This window comes from Rhipicephalus microplus, chromosome 1, assembly GCF_043290135.1.
Source record: "Rhipicephalus microplus isolate Deutch F79 chromosome 1, USDA_Rmic, whole genome shotgun sequence".
NCBI lineage: Eukaryota > Metazoa > Arthropoda > Arachnida > Ixodida > Ixodidae > Rhipicephalus > Rhipicephalus microplus.
In genome coordinates this window covers 118,482,857-118,508,505 of record NC_134700.1, presented here as the reverse complement: position 1 = coordinate 118,508,505, position 25,649 = coordinate 118,482,857, and positions in this window count along the sequence as shown.

Below are 25,649 nucleotides of genomic sequence, written 5' to 3'. Positions count from 1 at the left end.
ATCCTGAAAACTTAGAGCTGCGCTTGTACCCTTTCTTGCGGTGCTCTCTCGAACTCTACTTATTGTTCTTGTCTCTGTTCCGATGAGCCCTTTCCAACGACGGTATCTGAGGCGGCGTCTCAGCCGTCGTTGTCCCTTTCGACACCGTTAACGGGTCATAACGTTCCACCGATCCTGTCACCCACTTAATCATGTCACGACATTGGCCTGGCTGGCCGTCTCCGTCACCTTTACACTGTTGGTCGGTTGAGGTCGTGCCGACGTAAGTCCAGCTGCCCAGCACGTGAACTCATTCAATACGATAATGTTCTCATTCGCTGTCTCTTGCGCCCAGGTTTCACCTTGGGCTCGAGTGAAATCCTTCACAGGTTTGTTCTCCACTGAATCTCGCGGTCCCTGTGTCAGCGGGGGCTCCATCTTCGGGTATTCCCCCAAACGTTCTAGATCATTCGGCCCTCGCGCCCCGTCGATGTTTCCGATGGCGAGGTCGTACAGGGGGGTCGTCATACATAGAGCCATAACCTTCCTGCTGAAGTACGGGGTTTCAACCTCAATCTCTGCTTCAGGAAGCATCCGAACCGTACTGTCAATTAGGCAAACCGGTTTCGTTTTGCCTGTTAACTCACTTTTCCGCACCAAATTTCTTCGCACGATAACAGCGGAGCTGCCGGTATCTCTTAACACCGTAACCATTTTGCCCGCAACTTTTCCAGGCAGCGTTGGCATTCCCTTCGTAACACCGGTTGGCTGTTTTGTCATTACAGCACCCACAACAGGAAGTTTTTCCCCAGTTTTCAACTCTACGAATCCGTCAGTGACGACATTATAATCGGATTTCAGTGCTGCTAGCACACAGTATACCTGGTGAGTTTGACTCGCTCTGTTACGACATGCGTCTGCTTTGTGCCCAGTCTGACCACACTCTAAACATTTTAATACCGTAGGGCTCGTAAAGATCGTTCGACAGTTGTTAGAGCGGTCACCCACTCGGTTACACAGAAAACATCGCGGAACACTCTCTGGTGCACGCTTCTTTTGTTCGGGTGCCGAATTTTTCGAATCTTCGGGACACTCCTTCTTGACCTTGGCCAAACTAGTTCCACCTTGCGCTTCCAAGAATTGATCAGCCAATTCAAGCCTGCCTTCAAGTGACTCAGCCTTCCTCTCTTTCAAGTACAGCGACAGGCTTGGGTGGCAACTAGTAAAAAATTGCTCTCTAATAAGGAGCTCTCTAAGCTCTTCGTACTCCTGCGCTGTCCCTAAAAGTTCAATCCATCTGTCGAAATAATGGCTAAGTCGGGTGGCATACTGCGTAGCCGTCTCACCATCAGCTGGCTTTCCTGTCCGAAATCTGTCCCGGAATCCTTCCACAGTAAATATAAATCGCTTCAGTAAAGCAGGTTTCACCTTTGCATAGTTGGCTGCATCGGTCGGCGTCAGCCTATCATACACACTGAGCGCTTCACCACTCAAGCAAGTACTCAAAGCAGTTGCCCATTGATGTTCCGGCCAATTCTGGCTCCTCGCAATCGTCTCAAATCGGTGAAGGTACGTGTCAAGGTCGTTGTTCCTTTCATCAAACGCTACGAGCAGCTTGCTTGGGCTCAGGCGGAAGCCGTGGTCCTCCCGTTCGCTGCTTTCAACTCTAGCTTGGACCGGAGTTTAACTTCGCTGTTGCAAACGGAGCCGCTCGAGTTCCATCTCGTGCTGTTGCTGCCGTTCCCTTTCCTCTCTTTTTTCTTTCGCCCTCTCAGCTGCCAGTCTTTCTCTCTCCAGCTCTAACTTCAATTGCTGCTCTCTTTCTTCTCTCGCCCTTTCAGCTGCCAACTTTTCTCTCTCCAGCTCCAACTTCAATTGCTGCTCTCTTTCTTCTTTCAGCTTTCGCTCCTTTGCCTCTCTTTCTTCTTTCGCCATTTCAGCGGCCAGCCTTTCTTTCTCCAACTCAGCTGAATTTTCTTCCTTGGCCCTCTCAGCTGCCAACTTATCTCGTTCCAACTCAGCTGCTTTTTCTTCCTTGGCCCTTTCAGCTGCCAACCTTTCTCGTTCTGACTCAGCTGCTTTTTTTTCCTTGGCCCTTTCAGCTGCCAACCTCTTTCGTTCCAACTCAGCTGCTTTTTCTTCCTTGTCTCTCTCCACCGCCTCTTTCTCCTTCTGGCTTACCCACTTCCGTAGTTCGGCGCCAGAAAGACCCATCTTCTCACCAAGAGCTACTAACTTTTCGAGATCCATGGTGTCTCGCAAATAAAGTCTTGCCGCGTGCAAAAAATATCTGCCTAAATCATAGCTGCCCCCGAAGTTTCTCTTCCAGGAAACCTCGCTTCTTCAATTGGCCGCTCTCCAGGCTCTAACCTTCTTCGCCGGAAACACGTCGGCTTCACCCACGCAGCTGTTGCCACACGTCGTCACTCGATAGCGGTAGACACACACTCTTGTCTGTAGCTCGAGTCTTCACCCCTCAGGTGGAAATCCTCTTCTTCTCCTCCTTTGTGCCCACAAGGCGGAACACCCTATGCACTCTGGCGCATACTTTCTTCTTCTCCTGTTTTGTCACTAAGGACAAAACCTTCACCGACAGACGCGGCGGAATAACCCCACGCATACTGGCGCTAACTTCCTTCTTCTCCTGATCTCCCATCTCTGCTGCTCGGTTAAATACCTTCCGCGTGAGATTCCCAAAAATTCTCATCATTTCGTCGGCGCGATGTGCAGCGAAGGCTGGGGGAAAGCGCGAGACGGTTCGACGGCCGTCCGCAACGGATGACGCAACTCAGCATCACCACGCCCCTTTCCACCGAGAAATTTCCAGGGCTTGCTCGGCCGCCGATGAGAGGAGGTTCATCGGCGAACCCACGCTTCCGACGGGTGAGGGACGCGCGCCCGAGAAGTCTTTGGATGCTTGTTTTCTTTTTTTTATCGTTGACCTCGAGGCATCCTTCCGGCGCTTCGTCGCGAGAATTCGGTGGCGCGCCCTTTTTGAGCGCTCGTTTTCTGACACCGGTTTGCTACCCTAAGCTGAGGGAATGAGAAAGGAGGCATAAAGATGCGAGATAGAGAGGAAAGAGAAGAGAAAGGGAGAAAAAAGGATTGTCAGTCAATTGGCTGACGCGTATGCAGCGGTGGCACCACACAAAATTTTAAGGTGTTCACAAAGGCCTGTAGTCCTCAAAAAGCACAAGACGGCTTTGTATGCTTTTTGAGCTGACAAGAGGCGAGGACGGTGTCCCAGTAGTATCTGCATAGAGAGTGGCCGATAGTCTAATTGGCGCAATGTGTTCAAAAGCTTCCGTCTTTCAGTGGAAAATCGAGGGCTATGGCGTATCAGATGGTTAATGTCTTCTTTGGTGCCGCAGAAGTCGCATTCCGCATTGTCGGTCCATCTAATGAGGATTGTATATGCTTTTGTGAAGGCAACCTCCAACAAAAGGCGACAAAGAAGCGAAGCTTCACGTCGGCGAAGTCCGGACGGAGGTTGAAATTCCAGCCGAGGGTTTCTTTGGTAGAGACTCGTATGTGTTATGCTTGGGGTGTTCCAGTCCAGAAGACACAGACTAATTGCCTTCTCCTTTGCAGCGTCTGTCCTTTGCAGCGTCTGTCCTTGACAAAAGAATCGGAAGAGTGTGCTCTTTTTGGTGTGAAATGCGAGCCGCGTTGTCTGCGAGTTCATTGCCACTGATCTCACAATGGCCAGGTAGCCACTGAAAATTGACCTCGTGGCCTGTTTGTGTGACGTGGTGAAGAAGCTTGACCACCTCGTAAGTTAACTGCTCATGGCAACATCATTGAATAATTGACTGGACTGCAAGCTCTGTAAGGCTGGTTTCGAGTCAGAAAACACAGCCCATTTACTCGGTTTCTGGGATTTGATATACTCTTGGGCGCCACGCAAAGCCGCAACTTTTGCCGCCGTAGAAGTAGTGACGTGTGACAGCTTGATTCGCAGAGTGATTCCTCTAGCTGGAATCAACACCGCATCACCAGAACCAGACGCTGTGGTTGAAGCATCGGTGTATATGTGCACGTGGCTATGGTACATTTGGTGCAGGAGGTGCAAGCTCAATTGTTTTAGGGCTGACGAAGGCAAATTTGATTTTTTCCGTATTCCTGGAACTGAAAGATGTACTTTCGGAAGTATCAGGCAACACGGAGGATACACCAGTTTCTCAGCAGGCGCGAAACCTGACGTAAACGACGCACGATGTGCACAGACAATTGCACTAAATTTCGTGCAGGGCCTCTCAGTAGTCAGGGTCGCCAAGTGCTGAAAAGCATTCCTAGCATGTTTCTTGATATACGTACGAATCGTTTCAATAGCGATGTGTGTCATGATTGAGTAGTCCTTTGCAATTTCAATTGTTTGAGCTGCCGATGCGCAGCGGAATGAACAAAGGCATATCCTAAGCGCCTGGGCTTGAATATTTTGGATTGTGCGTAGGTTCGTTTTGCACGTGTTAGATATAACAGGTAGGCTGCACCAGAGGAATCCAATAAATAATACCTTGTACAGCTGTAACATAGACTCGACTGACACTTCCCAACTATTCTCAGCAAGACACTTGAACAAGTGGCAAATGGCGGTCAGGCGCTTTTTAACGTAATTTACGTGTGGGGTCCAAGACAGATTTCGGTCGATTATGACTCCCAAGAACCTGTGACTTCGGCTGCATGACACCAACTGCCCGTTAATTGATATGCTGTAGGCGGACATTGGCTTTCTGGTGAAAACCACGACTGCACACATTCCACTTGCGATTTCAAGCCCTTGTTTGCGTAGGTGGTGCGATGTCACTGATGCTGCCTTCTGAGGTCAAGCACGAAGTTGAAGTCGAGTCACACCTGATGTCCACACACAGATGTCATCAGCATAAATGGAATGTCATACGTTGTTCGGTTGCTTGCCAACTAGTCCATTGATTGTTAGGTTGAACAGCGTCGGGCTTAGCACTGCGCCTTGTGGGATTCCTCAGCTACAGTAATAGCCCCGCCGCGGTGGTCTAGTGGCTAAGGTACTCGGCTGCTTACCCGCAGGGCGCGGGTTCGAATCCCGGCGGCGGCGGCTGCATTTTCGATGGAGGCGGAAATGTTGTAGGCCCGTGTGCTCAGATTTGGGTGCACGTTAAAGAACCCCAGGTGGTCTAAATTTCCGGAGCCCTCCACTACGGCGTCTCTCATAATCATATAGTGGTTTTGGGACGTCAAACCCCACATATCATCAATCAGGTACAGTAATAATCGGGTGTCGGGCCATTCTCTGTCTGCACGCGTAATGATCTATTCTGTAGCTACCTCTGGACCCACATATATATCTTGCCACCGAGTCTCACTCCTACTAATGCTCTGAGAATGACTTCGTGGGTGACATTGTCGTATGCCCCTTTTATGTCAAAAAACAGAGCAGCAGATAACCGTTTGCAGGCCTTCTGGTGCTCTACATATGTCACCAAGTCAAGTACATTGTAAATTGATGAGAGGCCTCGTATGAACCCGGACATGACATCTGGTTATATTTCGTAGAACTCTAAGTACCATTCTAGACGCGTTAAAATTATTATTTTCATGACATTTCCCAAGAATCTCGCGAAGGCAATTAGGCGGCAAAAGGATATGTCTGAAGGTGATTTGCCGGCTTTGAGAAGTGGAATCAGGTGACTTTACTTCAATTCCTATGAAACCACGCCAGTTCTAGAAGTCGTTGCATAGCAGCAAGAGTGCCTTCCGAGCTCGATCTCCTAGGTGACACAGAGCGCGGTAAGTGATGCCGTCAGGTCCTGAAGCTAAAGAACGTGTACACAAAGCAAGCGCATCCTTTAGTTCTTCCATTGAAAACAAACCCTCAATTCCAGGATCATGTGAAGATACTGAAAAGTCGGGCGTCTTCATCCCAGTTCAATTTTCACTGCAGGAAATCCTTCGACAGAAAGAATCTGCGACATCCATCTCTTCGCTGCGTAAGTGAAGTGCCAGAGATTTAAATGGGTAGCGCTGAGTAGTGGTTGTTTGAAGACCCCGGATAGTTCTCCAGATTAGGGACAGAGGACTACAAAGACTCGTAGAAAGATACTCTTCGTCGCTTATCCAACTTGTCCATGCGACGCTGTATTTTCTTTTGTGTGCATCTGGCCACTTTCAGATGATAAAATGACTTTGTGCGTCTATAACGTCGTTTTGCATGACGACGAATCGGTCGGAGTTTCTCAAGATCAATGTCCATATTAATGCGAGATGAGCTCACCGGAAGCGAACGCATGGTAAACTGTTGGGCACTCTTTATTTCATCCTCTAGGTTAAAGGGTGAGCCGCCAACATAGCCTTCCATGATTAACTTGTATTTTTGCCAATTGGTGCACTGGATGGCTCTGGAGGACTTGAAGACTTAGAAAGCCATCAATCTTCAGGTTTGTTGGGATGATGTCACTACCCCTTGTTTCCAAATCCGAAAACCAGCGCACTCTGCTGGCGAATGGCGAACGAGCGTGAGACGAAAGTGAGGTCCAGGCAACTACTATTATAGGCCGATCAACAATATATATATATATATATTATATATATAATAGCGAGAAACGTGTGTCACGTTTCTCGCTATTGCCACCACCGTTGGTCAAACCAACCATGTCGGGCCTTCTCTACCCCTGCGCAAATGGTTGCCTCATTATATAATTGGCAACAGGTGAGAGGGTGGCCTGCGTTAGCCGGCGGTTGCTTGTAGCGCGGTCAAGTGAAAGCAACAGCAACCACAGAGGCATTCTTTGGGGCTAAGCTCCTTAAGGCTTGGTTCGTGCGTCTCCTTTATGTAGTATCCACCTCCCGTTTTAGTCTTTCAAATGTCCGCTGGATGGCGGTACTTGTACATGATGAATATAAGATGAGAAGATGCCGAATGGCGGTACTTGAAGTGTTCACTAGATGGGTGGATCGACAGACATATAGACAGACGAACATCCTGACAGACGGGCAGGCAGAGAGACAGACAGACTGGTGGACGGATGTATGTTCATACATACATACATACATACATACATACATACATACATACATACATACATACATACATACATACATACATACATACATACATACATACATACATACATACATACATACATACATACATACATGCATACATACATGCATGCATACCTACATGCATGCATACCTACATACATATATACATACATAAATACATACATACGAACGAACGCTCGGACGGACATACAACCAGAAAGAAGAGAGGACGGACGGACGGATGGATGAACAGACAGATGGACGGACGCGGCGAGCGGATGTTTCATGGTTTACCAATAAAACCCTTGAAAGCTTCATGCCAACACATCATCAATCAATCATAGGTATGCTGTAAGTTTTTTGTGTCACCTAGTCGCGCTCAAAACATTCAGTCTTAAGTGATATGCAACCTGCCGCTAGATTGCAACATCCTCTACCTTCAATGTGATGGCAATACAGTCCGGACCAGTGGTGTGTTGTCTGCTGCTTGTGTAAACTGCGCTTAGCTGCGAGCGCACTGCAAACTAGAGCAGCTCTGGCGCTTGTCTTTTACGGGGTACGCTTCGGCTGCTTTAGAGTGATTCAGGCGAGAACGGTGCAAGCAGGTAAACACTGGTTTGTCGTTTACTGCGTTAAAATTTATCATAGAGTTCTGTGGCAAACCCAGTATGGAAGGGAACCCTACTAAACCTAGAACACGTCACCTCAAAAGACTAAAGTAATAAAATGTCCGTGCTCTAGGCTTTAAAGAGATAGTTAGCCACTACACCGCTGTGGTCGGGCTGGGACTGCAAGACCGTGCTCCTTAACAATCAGAAGGAGGTGGTGAAGGTCTGGTGGGGGTCCTGAAAATGTTCAACGCTATTTACGACTGACGTGAGTGATTTAGGCGTAAAACTTGTTGAAAAGACATTTTCGATTGGTTTATCGAAACTTCAATCGATGTTTTGCTTATTTCATCAACAGAGAAAAGTAACAGCTTTGCCGCAATGGCAAAGCAATGAACGCGGTAGCAGCTCATTGGAAGGTCACGTAATGATTGACAAGCAGATCAAAACGTCCTCCGCGTTTCTCACGCACAAGTAACGCATGGAACGTAATAACAAGTACAAATGAACGTGAATAAGCGTCTCCGTTGTTACTTTGCTGTGTCTGAAAAGCGCGCCATTTTCGCAAATGGAGACTGTGCGACAAGTGCAGTGACTATAGTACGCCTGTTAACAACAGCAGTATCGTTCCGGTGAAAGCCCAAGGCGCACGAATGTTCCCACCGCGAAATAAGCGAGAGAACGCGTGAGCATCCCCTCTCCGCGGGGACGCTGCGCAGTATTTGTGGGAGATGATAGCACGTGCCGTCCCGTCGTGACGATCTGGCGACACGCCCACAAGGCGCCTTCTCGCTGGTAATGCTGAAAGCACGTTCACTGAGATGCCCATCGCTAGCGGTAGGTATTACAAATAAAAAGCTTGCCATTTGAACGATGAAGGAGGAGTTTCTTCATAGCTCAGTGGCTAACGCCGAGCAGTATCAATTCTAAGGTCGGACGTTAGATTCCGCACGACGGAGTATTTTTCCTGGATAATTTTTCTTCATGCGCTTTCATATATATACTTAGATACTTGTACATTTAAAATAAACGACGGTGACGCCGTCTTTGGCGGCGAAATCCAGGCAAAAGTGTCCATATAATCGCTATTGCAATAAATGTACCACAATACGACAATATATATGTAAACACCGTCTGTGACAAATGCCACTCTGTTCTAAACGAAATAATACAAAGGCGCCATTACGAACGTGGCCCTTCTCAGGTTCTGTCCCACCTGCTGCATTACAACCAATACACAGTCGACACTCTAAAAAAATATCGAGTAAAAAGGGTGTTTTTTTGTCCACAACGATAATCGTCATCAGGTTTGCGTGCGCTTCCTTTCTTGAAAATTCGGCGCTGGCCCCTTTCCTATCGAGAATACAATGTAACCCTGATAATGGGCATGACGATCGTGACCGGAATGTAACGGGCGCGGTGCGATAGCGCGAGGATGGTACGCAATATAGATGACCATTATTGTTGTGCGAAAAAAAGACACCCTTTTTACTCGCTCTTTTTTTAGGGTGCTCTAAGACTTCATGCAAAGACCAAACCAGCAGCGCGTTTTTGAAAGTCCCAACAAATTTTCGTTTATGTTGAGATTTCGAGACAGGGTAGGTCCCATCCAAATATTTATGCTACGTTCTTCCAGAAAGTTAATCTAATTTCCAGATGTGTGTATAGTGGAGCTATTTATATAGGACTACATGCAGTGATTCAAAATGCATCATTTTCAAGGAGGCATCAGTTTGTCATATAATAATAAAGGTAAACATTTCGCTGTGGTCAGTCCGGTTAAAGAGGCACTTAATGTAAGAAGTCACGTTCAAATAAACGGGATAGAATTCGATGGCAGTACATGACTTATACGAACACATCACGCGAAATTTGTACGGCCTTGTCTTTAGGTGCAGCCAAATAACATCGTTCAAAAGCCCCCGTTTCCTTGGTGCCCCCCGTCCGTATCCCGCAGCTTTGACGAGGTTTAGGAGGCGCCGATGGCTGCGTTTTTAGCTGCAAACATGGAGAGCCTCAGTGCGCCTGCTGGTGACAGATTTCACTTTCATTTGCAAAGATGCCTACTTACCCTTTGAAATCCCCCCACACAATAGTACGGTTTGAATTCTTTCTGCTTTACTTCCGTTTATAAAAATTGCTTGCGCTAATAAATTTATGTGATCAGCCAGTTCTTTTATATACAGAAATTGTGTTCTTCTTGATAGAACCAAAGAAAGAAGACAAGATGGATGCGAATGGCTGATGCTCTATGCACCTGTTTTTTTTTCTTCTAAAATTTACGTCGCCAATATTGCGGTAGATGTTCAGTTCCATACGCTTCAAGTTTTCATTACGCTGTGTTACAGGATCGGCGATGCTGTTTCCTTATATGCCAGTTGATAATCTATCTGGACCTATTTGTCACGTAAACAGTAGTCGAGGACATGGAAACAAAAAAGGTTGGGAAATGATGTGATGCAAAGCACTCGTGACAAATTGCGGTTACAGTGCTTTACGACACTCAATTATGTAAAATAAAGCAATCAATTGTAATTTTCTTCTGACTTTAATTCGTTTCAATAAAAAAAATGGGTCGTTTCGTTTCACTTACTTGGATTACAAGTTTTAATACAAAGATTGCATTTTGTCTGATATTAGGACCAGCAAGAGCACTCTTCGCCGTTCTCATGAGGTATCCAACACAGAAGCAATAAAATGCTATCCACAGCCATAAAAAAATACCCCCGCTTTTCCAAAGGAAAAAAATGGCGTTTCGCACATGAGAACCCAGCGTTAGAATAATAATGTTTTTTTTTTACACCGTGCAGTCAATAACGCAGTTCGCCACACGTGGCCTTTTTCAGTCGCGAAAAACGTGATATATGTTTCCAGCTCTAGTAGCTAGCATGCATAGTGAAAAGATACTGTGCAGTGAACAAAACAAGCAGCGTTCTCCGCTCGGCATTGGCGTTTCACAGCGGCGTCTTGAGCACACACTGGCGAATGTTCTTGAGAAACGCCCAGCCAGCCTACGGTTTATATTATAGTAATGTGTGAGCAGACGCGAAAGTGGAACGCAGTTAGGAGATGGTGAACCGCGAGAGAAAGAGCAGCGAAGCACTGCACCTACGCTCGCGTACACTCTCTCGTACCACATGCTTTGGTTGCTAGAGGTGAGGATAACTGCAGGTGCCCGCTGCTTTTTTTTGAGGAAGTGTTGGATGGATCCCGACAGACGCCTGACATAGCCCGACTAAGATATGCACTCGCGTTTAAAATAACTAACAGACAACGACGTCATTGAAAGTAAAAAAAACATTTTTATAAAGTAATTGTATTGTAAACGAGAAGAAAGTGGGCGCAAAGATAAGTTGCCGCCAGCAGGGAACAAACTTGCGACCTTCAAATAATGTTTCCGGTGACCTATCAGCCCAGCTATCACAGTGCTCCCCCCTTTATCCACTTTACAATATATGTATGTGTGCATATAAACGCGGGAGTATTAGTAGGGCTGCCAGTAGCCAATGTGGTGATTGCGAGACGCTCTTCTGTTGTCTGTTGGCGTCACACTGCACGTGCAATTACGATATTACGAGCTGGCAGCTGACCAATGTTCTCTCGCATTATACCTGAAAGCATTATGTCTGCCAGGCACGAGACCCTCGCTATGAATCAAGAAAAAAGTATCAAGAGCTCATCTGTTTTTTAGACGTTATCCCACATAGAAAACGAAATTTTGAATTTACATTTATCGCTATTCTTCATTACGGCAAAAATAAAATAGCTGTAGAACTTGCGCCTAGTAACCAGTCTCAAGAAGCAAGCACATGTGGGCAAATTATACTGTCGAAGTATATATAGTAACTGCGGAGTCTCGTCAACCGACTTTCCATGCTATGAGATTTACGGAAACTTGCCGGCATTATCTTCGGTTGGCAACTCAACACGCTAATCATCCCCAATACCAAGCTATTCAGAAGATATCAGCTGCAAGAATATATAAAAATATAGTAGAATTCAAGAGTTTACTGCCTACGCATGAATACTGGCCTCCATGTGCATCCCACCCCCCCATGGTGACTCTCTATCCCAGATATTGCAACTTGGATTCCGGGAATAAATTGTAAGAACGATCTGCCCATAATCGTAATAAAGCAATTAACTTTAACACACCTTTATACTAACTATGAAGACTATATTCACGTGCACACCGACGTACCATGTCTGAATCAAAGCTCTACGTCGGCATTCTTTGTACCTGCATACCAAGTGAGAAAAGCTTTTAAACTCAGCCATTTCACAACATCCACAACGGTGGAACTCTATGCAATACTCTGTGCTTTGCGCTTCATATGTTTACAGCCAGGTCCACTTCGATGGGTAGTTATCGGTGACTCACAGTCCTCATTAGTTTCTTTAAGAAGAATCAACTTGGGAAACAAAGCTAGTGAGCTCGCATATGAAACACAGAGGACGTACGCTATAGCAAAAGATTTAAACCACACCATATAGTTCCAGTGGGTGTCAAGCCACTGTGGAATCACACGAAACGACATAGCTGATCACATTGCACGTGCAGCACATCAAGAAAATCATATATCACTCCTACCTTTATCGATGAGCGATTCACGGTGTCTAATAAATAAACTGAGCTGTCAACTGTTTAAGGAAACCTGGTTCAAAAATGGTGCGCAAAACTCTCTGTTGTATAACATTGATTCCTGTATAGAATTCAATATTCCGTTAAAGGTTAGCCGATCGGTAGAAACAGTCATCCATAGGCTTCGACTTGGTACAGCCTACACGAAGGCTTTCCTGTATAGAATAAGGAAAGCTAGCAGTCCTACCTGCTCTTGTGGAGAAGCTCAAGAAGGCGAGGAGCACATTCTTCTGCATTGTAAAAATCATGACGTACCTCGAAAGAACCTTTTTCAAAAACTCAATTCTTTGGATAAGTGACCTCCATCAATTGCAAAAATGTTGGGTCCACGGCCAAAAGGAAAGCTACAAGCCTCTGCAGCGCGTGCAGTCGTTCACTTTCTGGAGGAATCAGAAGTAGCTCAAAAGTACTAAACAAAAAACTAATGTTAACCGCTGTATGTTTCAAAACAGTATTTTCGTGTTTCACTACGATATTTTTTGGAAAAGCTTTCTGAAAACATGTCAGTATTTAAGCGACACGATCACCTTAGACATTTTATTGAACTTTCACGTTTTTGCGTGAACACTTATTTGGCGTGATGACTTGTTTTTTGTGTTGTTTTTGTGTCTTTTTTTCTTTTTTTACAAACTCGGTGTGGTGCAAACACAGTTCTATGTAGTGTGGACCCATTTCTGTGTGGTGTGGACACTGAGTGTGAAAAAAAACGTGAACTCATTGTGTAAGTGTTGTGCTATGTACATATTGTTACTGCATATGTGATTTGGGTATGAGCCGGTGGGTAGCGGGGAACACGCAGATTAGAGAAGAGGACGTTCGGCTAGCGACATAGGCCTCCGGTGCATGACCCCTTGAAGTCTACCAGTACGCCTCAGCGTAATAAATACATTACTAAACGTAACAGAGTGGTGGAGGTGCGGGGTACAGCACATCGACGAACCACGGATCCACAGCTGTTTGAACTTCGCCGGAGCTGTCGTCTTGCTGGTCTGCCACCGACAACAACCATCACGACCGAGAGTGAAGGTCACGGCTCCACAACCACGCAAAGGTCAGCGCCAGCTGCACCTCGGTATCGCTATATGGAACCCCGCCCGTTCGCGGGAAGAGCAGGGGTAGATGTGGATGCGTGGCTGACACATTACAAAAGGGTGAGCCGGTACATCGGCTGGAATGCCACCGACCAACTGGGAAATGTCACGCTGTTTCTCACGGCAACCGCCTTGATTTGGTACGAAAACCAGGAAGAGTCCTTAACAACGTGGGATCGTTTCGCCGAAGAACTCAAGAAATGCTTCGGTGACTCTGATTTGAAAAAGAAAAGTGCGGAACGCACGTTGGCTCAAAGAGCCCAGACTCCTGGAGAAACGTGTACCACCTACATAGAGGAGATTCTGATGCTCTGCAAGATCTTAGACCCGTATATGTCTGAAGAGGACGTGGTCGGACAACTTCTGAAGGGTATAGCATAGGACGTCTACATTTTTTTTGATGGGCAGGGAAGACCTCACGTCCGTATCCGCCGTCCAACATCACTGCCGTACATTCGAGAAGCTGAAGACCCGTCGTATTGCCCCGAAATTCGATAGGCTGGCAAATGTCACAACGGTCGCCAGCGTCGACGCAAGCCCGCCTGCCGACCTTGCCGCTACTATCAGGGCAATAGTGCGCGAAGAGCTACAGCGACAAGACACACTGGCCGACGACACTATTCATCGTCCGCCTACCTGTTCATCCTACTACCCGGCGCCGTTCGCTCCTCTGCCACCATCGGTATGTGCGACGGACTTTAGCGAAGCTGGAAATTCCTGGCCACGCCGAGACTCATTCGCGCCTGACCAGCGGTATGACCGACGCCTTCGTACCGGCTCCGCTCCACAAAGGCGGGCAGTTCCCGTTCAGCAAGCTGCTCCACTTCGTTCGGGTAGGCGAGCTTACACAGCGGGGCGCTCTCAGCAGTGGTTCGGCGAACAACCCCTGCCCGTCTGCTACAACTGTGGCATCGAAGGCCACATTGCCAAGTACTGCAAATACCAGCAGCCGCCAAGGTACGACCGCTCACCGAGATCCCACCTGTCTGGCTTTGCACGAACACCAACGTCCCCTGGAAGCGCGTCCCACGAGATACCAAGGCCGCTGCGACACCGTTCTCCGGCCTCTGACCGCAGTCTGACACCCCCGCCAGCCCCTCGCTCCAATCGGTCACCGTCTCCTAGGCGCCGCTACCCTTCGCCGCCGCCAGAAAACTAGTCGGCGCGACCGTTGGAGGTGAGGTCACTGGACAGTCTTCGATTTCCACAGAAACGCCTCCTTTAATTTGCATGTTTCGAAATAAGGTTCGTGTGCTAATCGACTGTGTCTCAACAATGGCCTTAGTGGACACAGGTGCAACCATATCAGCGATGACTCTAGCATTCAAACGCCTTCTTGGACGAAAGGTTATGTTCCGTTGGGACCGTGCCGATACATTTCGTGGAGTGAGCGGAGATGTCTTACAACCTGTTGGTGTTTGCCCAGTGACGGTTAGTTTGGGTGGCCAGAATTTTATCGCTGATTTTGCTGTTCTCTTTCATTCAACGCATGATGTGATTCTAGGACTTGATTTCTTGAATCTTTGTGGTGCCACTGTTGATTGCTGCACAGGAGAGATTACAGTAGATTCAATTGTTCCGGTAGCGTTTGTGGAACGCCCGCTCTGTATGAAAAGTACCCTTTGCGTGTCCGTCGACACAACTGTACCACCCTTGTCTGCCAAGTGTGTTCCTGTCGTCAGTTTCCCTGCAACCGAGACGACATTTGGTGCCACCGTAGAGCCCATTCACCTGAGCTGCATAAAGAAACTATTGTTGTTGTCGGTTGTGCAAGGGCACACTGGTTTGTGGGTGATCAACGACTCCAATGAACCTCCGGTACTGCCAGAGGGTCTACAACTTGCTAAGATCCGTCGACATCAGGTGTTCTTCCTTGCCATCCTTGCATAGAGTAGTGATTCTCCGGATAAGCCCGATTCCGATCATTTGCACGCCAGGGTCACCTCCATATTGGCAATGATTGACAAGTCTCTCAGCACCAATGAGCGTAATGGCCTGGCGAGTATTTTGCGCAAACATGCTGGTCTTTTCGATTTCGCACAGCTACAGGCTCCACTGTAATTCCCCGCTTCTCGTGTAAAGCACCGCATAGATACGGCATACCACAGACCTCTTCAACAAAAGCCATACCGGGTATCGCCTTCGGAACGCGCATTGATAAATGAACAGGCTGGCGAGATGCTAAAAAAGAATGTGATTCAGGAATCATGCAGTCCGTGGGCCGCTCCCGTAATATTGGTCAAGGAGAAAGATGGAACATGGCGATTTTGCGTTGACTACCGCCGTCTCAACGCCATCACAAAGAAGGACATGTACCCACTACCACGTATTGACGATGCTATAGACTGTCTTTCATCAGCCTCCTACTTTTCGTCTGTTGATTTGAGGTCACGGTATTGGCGAATTCCAATGCATGAGAAAGACAAAGTGAAAACGGCATTTGTTACACCAGATAGACTTTTTGAAATCAATGTGATGCCATTCGGACTATGCAATGCGCCTGCAACTTTTGAGTGCTTCATGGAAAACATTCTGCGTGGTTTGAAGTGGGAAGTATGCTTGTGTTGTCTGGACGATGTTGTGATTTTTGGGCGCACTTTCTGTGAGCACAACACAAGCCTCGACCTCGTGCTTAACTGCCTAAGCAAAGCACACTTGGTGCTGAATTCAAAAAAAATGTCGTTTAGGAGAGCACCAAACACTCGTCCTTGGACACTTGGTGAACAAAGAAGGCATACGGCTGGATCACACGAAAACTATTGCAGTGGAGGCGTTCAAGCAACCTCACTCAGCGAAAGAACTACGCAGCTTTTTGGGCCTCTGCTCGTACTTCCGTCGATTCATTCCTGGATTTGCCAATATCGCGCTCTCACTCACGTGCCTGCTTCAGAAAGGCGTGCCATTTGACTGGACTACGGAATGTACGTCCGCTTTTTCTGAGTTAAAGTTCCTTTTAACATCCCATCCGATTCTTCGACACTTTGATCCTCTGGCTCCCGCATAACTTCACACAGACGCTAGCGGTGTCGGTGTAGGCGCCGTGTTGGTTCAACGCTTGGATACCAGAGAACATGTCGTTGCGTATGCAAGTCGCTCCCTAAGTAAGTCCGAACGTAGCTATACCGTCACAGAGCAAGAATGCCTCGCCGTAGTCTTCGTGGTGCAGCAGTTCCGGTCCTACCTGTACGGACGCCCCTTTACCATCATGACAGATTATCATTCGTTCTGCTGGCTGGTCAATCTGCGCGACCCATCTGGTCGACTAGCGCACTGGACACTCCGTCTGCAGTAATACGACTTTACAGTTTCCTATAAAACCGGCCGTCGTCACGCTGATGCAGATTGTCTTTCGCGACTACCGCTTCCATCGACGGACTGCGACGCGGGCAACTTTGACACCTACATCGCGCCATTAGACCTGCCATTTCCTGATACGAATGCCTTTAAGATTGAGCAGCAAAGGGACCACACCATACAGGAGCTCCTTCCTACTGAGTCAAGACCATCGGCGACTCGCTTCTGCATGCGCGACGGACTTGTGTACAAAAAGAACTATGCTACCACTGGCTAACGATATCTTCTCGTGGTTCCAAAGAGCCTTCGCGTTTCCGTCTTGCAGGCTATGCATGATGACCCAACGTCCGGCCATCTAGGCACAGCGAAAACTCTTTTCCGGCTTCAAGAAAGATTTTACTGGCCGAAAATGCGCCAGACGACGGAACAGTATGCCTCTAGTTGCAACGAGTGCCAACGCTGCAAGCGCCCTACCAGTGCTCCTCCAGGGCGACTTCATCCTATTCCATCCCCTAGAACTCCATTCGAGCAAGTTGGGATTGACCTTCTAGGTATCTTTCCGAGGTCTTCTAATGGCAATCGCTTGATAGTCGTATGTACCGATCACTTAACACGGTACTGCGAGACAGCTGCTGTACCATCGGCAACTGCAGCTGACGTGTGTTTATTCATGCTGCGTTTTGTGGTTCTACGACATGGACCTCCTAAAATTGTTATCAGTGATCGTGGGCGACAATTCCCTGCAGACGTTGTAGAAGAGATGCTTCGTCTATGCGCTTCAAGCTTTCGGCACTCTACGCCATATCATCCCCAAACAAGTGGCCTGACGGAACAAACTAACAGGACTCTCACGAACATGCTTTCTATGTATGTCGCAGCAGATCACAAGAACTGGGATGACGTGCTACCTTTTATCACCTACGCATTTAACACCGCACAGCATGAGACTACCAGCTACAGCCCGTTTTTTCTTCTGCATGCTCGGCCACCTCGTCATACCCTCGATACCGTCTTCCCGTTTATGGACCACCATGAATCCGGTATATCCGAGATCGTCTGCCGTGCAGAAGAAGCCCGACGTCTTGCTTACCTGCGCACCCTCGCTTCGCAAGATCGCTCGAAGACACGTTTTGACCGTCAACGTCGACACGTGACGTATAATCGCGGAGACCACGTGTTGCTGTGGACGCCAAATAGGAAACGTGGGTTGTGTGAAAACTTGCTGGCACACTATGCGGGACCTTATGTTGTTTTAGACCGCTTAAGCGATGTAACTTACTGCGTAGAACGTCTTCATTCAAATGGCCGACGTTCTGCAAAGACTGAACTAGTTCACATAGCACGTTTGAAGCGCTATATTCCCAAAGAGACTCTTTAACTCGCCCGGTGGGCTTCGTCTGCGCGGAGGGAAATGTTACTGCATATGTGATTTGGGTATGAGCCGGTGGGTAGCGGGGAACAGGCAGATTAGAGAAGAGGACGTTCGGCTAGCGAGATAGGCCTCCGGTGCTGACCCCTTGAAGTCTACCAGTACGCCTCAGCGTAATAAAAACATTACTAAACGTAACAATATGTATAGCCTTGTGTTTCCTACAAAATGTGTGATGTTGGCTTTTGTGCAAAAGAAGAGGAGTAGCCGGCGCCACGCATTGGCACCAACCTCTCCTTACATAAATTTATTTAAAAAAGAACTAAAACAATCACAGCAAAATTATGGATTGAGTGATAATGCATGGGGAGAGGCATCCATCAGTCCTTCTGCGCTTCCGTTTGTGCGTCCGTTCTGCACTCACTCATCCCTCTGTGCGTCCATCCGTGCGTCCATCCGTTCCTCCATGCATTCGTTCATGCGCCTGTCCGTCCGTCCAACTAGTGAACACTCCAAGTAACGCCACCTCCCATCTTTTCATGGCATAATTATCATATAGATGTACCGCCGTCCAGGGGAGATTGCATGGATTAAAACGACGTGGCTACTACATACAGGAGACGCACCTAAGGAGCTTCGCCACTAAAAACAAACATTTGTATTGGTATATGGTTAGAGCAAAGAACACTCGTACAATGTTTCGTTATTCTTCGCTTAATTCGTCTTCAGTAGCACCTTAGCAACAGTGCACACACACCCACTGTGATACGTACGTATGAAAACCAGGGAACGTAATGAGATATATGCCTAGTTTTGTGGAACATCCGAAGCTGCATAAAAAGAACATATACCATCATTAAATGAAAGTCTACATGATGGAGCGCATAAATCAAACGCTAACCGACGTGAATTACATATGCAATAAACAATTCTCAGCTTGTTTAATTTCGTAATGGCGCTGACAAAGCGAACAGGGACTTTAACACCAACGCAATTGTGGAATGGCTGCATTATATTACGCTCTCTTCTGTAGCAATGTCCACACCACGGAATGAGCAGTAACTTCCCACAACTTCCTGGTAATTAATGGTGGCATACAGAACAAGTTAGTGACACAAAAGGCTAGTGCAACACTGAAGGCCCGCCCGGACTTATTCTGAGGGCTGTTGCTTGTCGGCAATTTCATGCAGCCATTAATGAAAGTGGGCGCGAGGCAAGCAGGTCATTTAAGGCTCTTTTACATTTTTATGATCTGCTGATGGTGAGCAGTGTGAAGCGCTGAAGCTCACTCTTTTTTCCTGGCTCCTTCTCACAACACGCTAGGTAAACTCGGCTTTTTTAGATCCGTTTTGTGTTTTTCTACCCTATATTTTCTGTTTATTTTATGAATACCTATAAATCCATAGTTCGGATTCCTTGAGAACACAAGCTTCGCGCTGTTCGCGTTGAGGTAGTCGTGAGAGAAAGCAAGCGCTCTTTACGTGAGCGAAGTGTACCCATTAACCGAAGTACTTATAATACACAAAAATATTCATACGGAGATAAGTGATGGCTATCCTAAATAGCGTAATAAAAGTTTTCCGTGGCGTTTGTCACAGCCGCACCTGCGTCGTACGCTATTCTCTTGGGGACCCCAGTTACGTGACGGAAATAGCAGGCACATGCAAATATTTGAATCTTTGAGTGCGCTATTCCAAACGTGTCAAAATCAGCTCAAAACAGAATGCATATCTGCTGTTAAGACACTACAGGTCACCGACATCGTCTTTCTGTGCTGTGTTTGCTACTTCATTGTTTTTGTTGATTGATACGTCTGCATCTAAAAAGGAATAAAAAGGTAAAGGGCAGTGCAGACCCAAAGTAACTGCAAGATGCGTCACGGCAGGCTGTCCTGAATTGCACTGTTCATGTGCTCCTGAGTCTCGACACTCATTTTTACATTGAGAACACCACCCGACACTTAGACCGATTCCCCAGGTCACTGACCGTTTGGCGATCGAATGCACTTCACCAAGAAATGAGCATTTTCACTATGTTTTTGAGGATTGCATCTATCTAAAGCCGTGTTCTCAGTGTTGCAGTTGGTAGATGGTTATAATCGCTACATCAAAGCACGTGTCATTGGTCTTAGTGATGCATTCATAAAAGGAAGCTTTCCAAGTCCGTGCCATTAGGGGAGGGGGTGCCCTAGTTTTTCCCATCCTTTGTTATTTTGATGTACAGCAGTTTGACGGTAAAATTACGTAAATATGCGTTTATGAAAAGGCGAAGACTATCAGCAGATGAAACTAACCCAAACAAATGCCTCCTGACGGGCCTTCAGCAAGCAAGAAGAATACGACACCAATTTTACGACTAAAGTGTTTCTGTTTTATAGACATAGTGACAACGCGTGATACATAAAATTTGGACCAGTAAGTTTTTCATAGAATGGTATGTTAAGTATGTTAGAGAAATGACGTACTAAAACCAGCAAAGCATCCGCTCTCGTTCTCCAAATAAAATCAGTTTAATGCTCTTGTGGGGCAACCTCCTTTTTATCTTTCATGTTTTACAAAGAGATTTAGGTTTTAAGGCTCAAACGCTATCAAGAAGAAGAAGAAGAAAACTTCATTTGCGAAAAACACTTTGTTACGGCTAAAACAGTGCAACGCCACGTGGTCGCACCTCTATTCCAAGGCACCGCTGGCTTCCGCCATCCTTTCAGCCCTCCTGTCTAGCCTCCGCTGGTCCTCAAGGGCTGAGCTGGACAGCATTGCCTCCCACATTTCTCTGCTGTAGTCTTCTTCGTGTTCTTCGGGGTGTGCTGTACATGCTCACGTGATGTGGTAGAGCATCGGTGTGCTTTCACACCACGGGCATATGGCTCTAGTATGCTGTTGGGTAGTACGTAGGCAATCTTTGGATGTATTTGTATGTGTTAGTTTGCAGCCCGCGTAACGTCACAGAATACATGGCCAAAAGGTTCTTGCGGGGTTATGCCTTTGCGAACCTCTGTAGTATTGCAGGATCTCTTTGTAAATGGGATCGATGGGTGTCGGGTCCTCCACTGTGTTGCCATTGCCAGCTGTATCTCGGTAATTAGTGAATGCTCCATCCGCGTCATCTGCGTAAAGGTTCCCAGTAACGCCTGCAGGTCCCTGGGCCCAAGTAATTGTTGGGGTATAGCATACATGAAGCTGTCTGCTAATTTGAGTGAGTATTTGGTGTGCCTTGGAGCCGATTTTTCTTTTCTGATAACTTCTGCATACGGCCTGAGAATCTGTGATAATAGTCAGCGCAGTGTTGTGCTCCATGACTTTTCTTATCACTAAGGCAATGACAATATCTTCTCTTTCTGTGACAGTTGCGTGAGAAACCGAAGCACAGGCTGTGATCTTACCGCTTCTGTTTACCACAACCACTACCATATTTTTTGCGTTGTCCCAGTATGGCGAAGAGTCCGTGAATCTCGAAATAATCGAAAACCTTGTTTTGTTGACGTATGCCACACGAGCTTTTCTCCACACTGCTTGTAACGTCGTATTTGTGTTTTGTGATACAGGTGATACCCTATACAAATCTCTGACCTGGCAAGGTACTGCCTTGAAATTTTGGTGTGTGCTTATACACCTTTCAAGGTTGACTCTTTGAAGAAGAGCTCTGCCTGCTGGATTTTGCACCAATCCGGTCCACGGAGCTGTGATTTAGGCCTCAGCTAGCTCATAAAAGGTCTTGTGGAAGCCGAGTTATAGAAGCTTTTCATTAGAAGGGTTGCATGGCAACTTTAACAATGTCTTATAGGCCGTCCTTATATTTTGATAAGCTCTGCCTTCTTCCTCCCTATTCAGGGCATTGTTAGGGAGCGAGTACATTACTCTGCTTACTAGCACGCTTTTCACAAGTCTGAAAGAGTCATGCTCCCCCATTCCTCTCCAACTACGGGCCACACACGCTATGATTCGATTAATCTGTTGCGTTGTTTTTCTGGTTAGGTTGAAAGTGTGGAAACATCTGTTGTTCGATTGTAGCCACAATCCCAGCACTATAAGTGTTGACTGCTCCGGAATAACTGTCGCCTTAAGCCATAAAGTTGTGTTTTGCCTTCTCGATGCTGAAAAGAAACGGTGCTAAAGTACTGCCAATATCAGCATTGATCACAGACATTTCATTGTTCATGACTTTCATGTCAATGAAGGGCTGGTATTGAGTAATGGCACGTCTGTCCCACTTGCATCATAAACATTCATATTTTCTATACACCTCGTGTGTTTGAACAATCCATTCCGCGGAAGCATATGATATTAAATACAAGAGTTATTTATCCAGGTGAAAAGAAAAAAAACCACCTTTAGCTCGTTAACAGGAGCGATATCCGTGTTAAAAAAACAAGAAAAGTCTGTTGTGTATATAATGAGCAGGGACGAACATGGCGGCACTAATGGAAATGAGACATCTGTGCGAAGTCACTGTGGTCATTATGGAAATGGAAGAAGGCCTAAAGCATTTGCTGGTTATGTTCCATTACGTCTTATGGCACACAGCACCGACAGAACCTAAGGTAGGCAGGCTCTCCTGACCATCGCCGACCGCATCGGATTGCTTCCATGAAGTCTCACGATGCCTTTTGCTGTGCAGCGACATCAACGCAGCGGTAATCACTTCCACTTTCTTCGCACTCCCTGCATCTCGCCAATGTGCATTAGCTGTAATCTTCCTGTATACGTGCTCATTTCTCCCACGTTAATTCTTTTTACTCGCTTGTATTTTATACAAAAGGCGTGTTTACTGTGACTATGAAACACACTTGCTGCCTATATCCTTTCATACTTGCCGCATGAAAACGTATTGCTTCAAAGTTTTAGGGGCGAAGCTCCTTATAGCGGCACCCGTTCGTCCCTCGTAGCCGTTGTAGTATGTAACGAGTATAACATTTTGACCTCCAAGGTGGTTCCGGTGAGAGATTTTTTCTGTGCGTTGTTGAACAATAAAAAATAGTGCTCAATGTACATTCCAATGGCTGCGAATGGGGAATGAGAGAGAGGAGCATTCGCCTTTTAGTTAACGCGCACACTGCGATCCCCACTAGCAGCCATTGGCATGTACATTGAACACTATCTGACAACAAAGGGTTGCTACGTTATACTCGCTGGGTGTAACCTGTTTAGCTTTAGAAAGGTTTAGCGAGTGTTCAGCCGCAGCGCCATGAATACAATGAACTAGTATATACCACGAAAGAACTCGATGTGGTTAAAGGTAGGAACTAGATACGAAGTGCAAGCCGTAAGAAAATAAAAGCCGAATTCTCCTGTCTCTCATTCCCCCTTAGCAGCCATTGGCATGTACATTGAGCACTATCTGACAAGAAACGGTTGCTACGTTATACTCGCTGGGCGTAATCTCCTTGGTTTTAGAAAGGTTTAGCGAGCGTTGGGCCGCAGTGCCATGAACTAGTATATACCATGAACTCGAGGTGGTTAAATGTGGGAAGTAGACACGAAGCGGAAGCCGTAAGAAAGTGTGCGTGTGCCTCCTCTCGTTCAGTTCTTGGAATGATCGCTGGACGGTGGTGCTTCTATATGAGGAATGTATGATGAAAAGATGCGAGATGGTGGTACTTGGAGTGTTGAATAGGTGGACGAACGGACACACAAACAGATGCATGGACGGACGCGCGGATGGCTGAATGGACGGATGGACGCATGGACGAATGCAGGAACGGATGCATGGACGAACGCAGGGACGGACGCAAGGATGAACTTGCGAACTAATGAACAGACGCACGCACGGACGGGCGGATGGACGCACGTGTGGCCACACAGACGCACGCATGGACGGACGGAAGCAAAAACGAATGGATGGAAGGATGCTTCGCCCCACTCTCCATCATTCACTCCCTGCATATGCTGCCATATTTTTGATGTTTAGCGCGAACCTCACACTAATTCTCTGTTAAAGGATTCAGGTTTTTCAATTTTTGCTTGCAGCTTCAAATGCGCACAGCACCGACGTTCAGGGTTCGGTTTCGCGTATTGCAGTTCTTTTTACTAAATATGGAAGCTAAAGAAAAATTTTCTAGCCCTTTTACACATGAAATATTCCTTGTGCTCAGATTTGGGTGCATAATAAAGAGTCGCACGTTGTCTAAATTTCCGCAGCCCTAACCTACGACATCTCTGATAATCATATGGTGGTTTTAGGGCGTTAAAACAGACATATTATCACTAATCATTAAATATGGCAGATGAGCTTGCAGTTTTTAAGAGGGCGAGAACTACACTGTTGAACAGTAAAATGGCCCGCTATATAATAACTTCAAACGTTTCGACGTGACGATAACATTGGCATACTATAGATACGTAGGCTTGTTTGCCGGTGAGCTTCGAATATTACTTGCTACTCTAAGAGTGCAGCTAGTTAGCGCACTGCATACAGAGAGAGACCAAAAATTTTGTTCGCTGTTTCCTTAAACCCTTTCAACATATTGAGATGCTGATAAGTGGCATGTCAATAAAAGAAGACTAGCAAAAATTACCGACAATTATGCAATATTCAGCGTCTCTTGGCGTAATAGGCGCCAAGAGAAACAGTGTTCAGCGATTGGTGTAGCCGTATAGTGTAGCCATTATCTGTGCTGAGCACCTAAAATCACTTTGCAATTGCTTTTTTTATTTTTCGTGCCATCTGAAGCTAACGCTTAATTTTTGCTTTCCCGAGCCACGGCTGATCAGATACTGCCTAGACATACTCACAGAAGTAAACCGGTTAATATTATATTAGCTGCCCTTCAGTCTTCCTTTTTTATGGCTATAAAGTCGGGCTTATTTTATTTACCGTGCGAATGCTTGTGCTTAGAAAAGAGCACCATTTACCGAATTATATCTTTATGCTGTGAATTCAACGAATACCCAAATGGCAAGAGCTTCCCGAAACACATCACTGAGCTAAAAAAACAAAAACAATTATTTATACGCGCCCGGGACCATTGCCTTTCTGCTCGGGCCTTTTTTTTTACAAACCGTTAATCTCCTAGTGCTCCCCAGACAAGAGCAACCATTATTCGCGAAGGGCGTAGATGAATTTCTTGTGGCTATTTCGGCAAAGCGTTAATGAGAGCCGCGTTTCAGCATCATCTATTTGATTCGCGCGTGCAAAGTGTCCCAATTCTACGGTCACACATCGCGATACCTACACACACACACACACACACACATCTAACAATATATATATATATATATATATATATATATATATATATATATATATATATATATATATATATATATATATATATTGTTAGATGGTATCCAGTACCCTCAAGACTCTTCTTTATTGCCGTGAGTGTGCGCCCCACAACCTATACTTGAGTGGTGATGATGAGTATGTAGAGATGAAAAGATATGACGCATAAATAATGCTCAATGCTCACACCTATTTTCCCCCATCCACTTGAGCGGCCGCCCGGTCGAGACTTACCCCCGTATTCAAAAACGTCCCTTAACTCAACGCTCCACCTTCACTTGAGAAAGCCGATGGAAGCGCCGTCTCTAGTTTCGACAAGTCACTGCACAACAGCGATAATCTGCTGCGATTCTTCAGTAGTGCAGAGCCATTTTCAGCCGAGCGGCGGCGCAGTGCTCAACTCTGTCAAGTGAAGGGTGAAAGTG